The 3,501-nt window shown below is 39.8% G+C and overlaps 1 long non-coding RNA gene across 2 annotated transcripts in view; it reads right to left on the bottom strand.

Moving 5' to 3' along the window:
• Window positions 1-1,420: 1,420 nt before the first annotated feature.
• The window catches only part of LOC109366065, a 19,648-nt gene continuing 17,567 nt past the window's right edge, over window positions 1,421-3,501 (bottom strand). For both annotated transcript variants that reach the window (XR_002112104.1, XR_002112103.1), the window contains 3 exons: window positions 3,329-3,447; window positions 2,867-3,180; window positions 1,421-2,586 (listed from right to left, as the gene is read on the bottom strand). This is a non-coding gene — a long non-coding RNA (uncharacterized LOC109366065). The remainder of the gene's footprint in view (window positions 2,587-2,866; window positions 3,181-3,328; window positions 3,448-3,501) is intronic.

The raw sequence follows: 3,501 nt of genomic DNA on the forward strand, positions 1-3,501 counted from the left end.
CAAAGGTTAATATATCTCCAGCTCCAGAAAGATAATACTTTTGACACATTTCTCGAAAAGCATGTGTCATATTGTTTGCATATTATTCCTCAGTAGCGGGAGAAATTACAAGCTTTAACACACATACCTTTTCCTGAATCTTCTTTGGAGAGACAGCAGAGACATTTGCAGCTGTTCCTCACCAATCTGCTCCTTCCTAAAACATGTACCTTCTCAAACCTGTAAAGACTCCAAAAGATTTAGTGAACAGAATATGCACTTTCACCTAAGCTACCTGAAGATACATTGTCACTCAAATTGATCTCTCCTTCTCAACACTGGCAGAAGAATTTGTTTTACGTTTGCCTCTGTTTCCCCATACTCTAAATGGAATGCATCCAAAAAGATGGAATCGAAAAAAAAAAAGAGTTTCTTAAGAACAAACGAGTAAGTGAAAATCACAGCAGATCCTGGCTTGCTATTAACTGTGCATGTTGCTTTACACTGACAGAGGAGGCTCCTCCATGATCCTTCGGTAAGATATTCTGTTTTCCTTATGTCTCTGCCCTCCATTCTCCTTGAACCAGAAGCTGACCTAGAAAGACACATATAACATGCCAATTGGGAAAAGCTTGGAAAGTCTAGTTCCCACTCTCAGAATTACTTCTGATCTCTACATAACTCATATAGATCCTGTTCTGAAAATGCAGTAACGTAACAGCGGAGGCACTGGAGGGAGTGAAGATCAAACTAAAAGGTACCAAATTAAACAAAGCTATTAACATTAGGATAAAAAAAAATGATCACAATATGGGAATTTAAATTCTAAGTCCTGCATTAAATATCATTCATACCCTATTCTAAATGCAACTACTCCCTTCCTATAGAAACCTTCCATCTGAGCATCTCCAGTTATTTTGGCGTTTTCCTTGTGGAATTCTTCCCCTCAATTAGAAATTTCTATCTGCTCCTTCGATGACTCCAAAGTTAGTTAACTTCATTTATTGTAAACCTGATGAAAGTGCAGTATGAGAACATCAACCTGACTTGCTGATCAGCCAAGCAGTCCTCATCTCCAAGGGGAAAAATTATGCTAATGGAACAAAAAATTCAGATAATCTGAACTATTTTTGTTATCAAAAGGCAGATAAATAAGGAGAGTTCATTAACTCTGTAAACATCACTGATTACTCTTGGGATATTTGATTAGCTCTGTTTTTAATTCACGTACAGATAAAGGGTCACATTTCTATAGTGGTTTATATTACCTATGGAAATACTGTGATTTAATGTTCTTTTCACAGTAAAAATAATGCACAAGGTGTCCTTTAAATGAATCCTGTTCAACATAGCTCTTAAACAAATATTTACATTAGTGATGCTATGTACAAAACAACAGTATACATTTCTTATATTTCCAAAGTGATTATTGAAATATTTATTTAAACAGAAACATTTCCAAGAAAAAATATGCATTACAATACAAACCCCAATCCAAAGCCACACAAAGCCAGAAAGCTTTGTACTGCTGCCCAGCACACACATGTTCCCTGGACATCATACGGAGTACAAACAATACCACAACTCATCCTACCATGACTCCCACTGAACAACATATCAACAATCCATGTTGTACCATCCATGCACTGGAAAGTGAGGGGATGGGCACAGAACGTTGTATTGGCTTCTACTTGTTTTCAACTAATCCAAAAACATCTTGCTAAATGCCTCAAGGCATGACAAAAGAAATGATGAAATAAATAAATGGTGAAATGAATAAATAAATAGACAAAAGATGTTCAATACCTCTGGGTTTCTTTGTTGCCTATTAATGATACCTGTGGCCAAACAGACAATGTGAATAATACCTCAACTCTATCAATTTTCCGTAACAGGTAATGTTTCAACACAAAAGCACAAGCAATTAAGAACAGAAAAATTGACTGGGGATTTTTGTTAAACACTTATGCATTTTTGAAAAGGTAAAAAACTAGAAATCCAGGATAGCTTGTTTTCCCATGAGCCAAAGGCATCAGCTCTTGTCTTTCCATGTCATCTTGCTATCAATATGCTGTTGCTAGGATGTGAATGTTTCCATGGAAATAAGTGAACTCTTCAGCTTCACTAACAGCTCTGTTACCCCCATCCCTTCTCTCTCCTTCCTGTTTATTTTTTCTTCCTTCTGGAGCCAAAAAGGAAATGGAAACAGAATAAGATGACCAAATCCCAGGACAGCCCAAGGACTTCCTTATGACTTCCCACAATATCACTAATTATGGTCTCAGACATAGTTTGAGGCTGCTTTGTTCTATTTCAGATTTCCGACAAGGAGAAGAGCACTGCATCACATTCAGAAAATGGCCTGAAATCTGAAATGGAGCAGTGTGTTAAGTGCCAGCACTCTCCTTCTTCTGCTGGCTTTGCTGGGTCTGGAAGAGTTTGGGAGGCAGAAGCTCTTGTGCAGGTGCTCTGCCAAGGCGGAGTCCGGGCTACAATTGCCACCTGTTGGGTGTGGTATTGCAATTGCAGGGCTGGCAGCAGGACTGGAGCCTGGGAAGCAGCATGAATCCGGGCAGTGCAAGAGATGCAGTCATCTGTCCTCCTTGTCTGCAGGGGGCAAGGATAACTGCTATCATAGTTATTATAAAATGATATATATGTTATATATTATTAAAAATACGGGTAATCTATCTCCCGACATTTCAGACCCAGGTTAGGAAAAGGCACAGACACAAGGCAGCTGGTGCCCCAGACTGGCTGAACAGAGTCTGTATCAAAAACCTCTATGCAACTTTCCATGCTTACTTCCTTTCAGAGCTGACCGTCCTCCTGCGCAGTTTGCTCTGTTCCGGCTGGCTGCCCCCACAGCATCCCTCCCCACACCTACCTTCTGCATCAACAGCAAGCGTGCTTCCTCTCTGGGTGGGGAGGAACCCTCTGGGGCACTCACTTATCCAGCATTCAGAGTAGATCATGTTTCAGTTTGGTTGGCAGGTGCCAATTTTTGTTTGACAAGCTTCTCAAACAAACAAACACTGTATGAGTAGTAGGTGACAAAAGAGAAGCAGTTTATTTACTTCTCCTCTCTATTTTTTTAAAGGAGAAAAAAAAAAAAATCAGAAGTTCTTATACTGAAAGTCTTGAGGCAATTGACATAAAGGGCCAAAGTTCTCACTTCTGGCTCTCCTCTTGCTCTATCATCTATAGGATGAAACAGAGGAAGATATAAATGATAAAAGGAAAAACAGAAGCACCCCTTCTTGGCTTGCTGCTGAGTGTCTTAAGCACATTGGGAGCAGCAGGCAGCACCATAAGTTAGATCTAAACCCTGGCCTCATTGCCAACGAACCTTCAGACTGAGTTGCCCTGATGCTTCTTTCAGGAGACTTGCAGCCCATCTAGATGTTCAGTCATTATCTTCATCCTGTCCAACTAGTCACCCTTGGTTCAATTTTGAATATTTTTTAGCTGAAGGGTAAAACCAGAAGGCACATGAAGGTAAAAGCTGACTTAAGAACTCTC

The sequence above is a fragment of the Meleagris gallopavo genome, chromosome 2, assembly GCF_000146605.3.
Source record: "Meleagris gallopavo isolate NT-WF06-2002-E0010 breed Aviagen turkey brand Nicholas breeding stock chromosome 2, Turkey_5.1, whole genome shotgun sequence".
In the NCBI taxonomy this organism is placed as follows: Eukaryota; Metazoa; Chordata; class Aves; order Galliformes; family Phasianidae; genus Meleagris; species Meleagris gallopavo.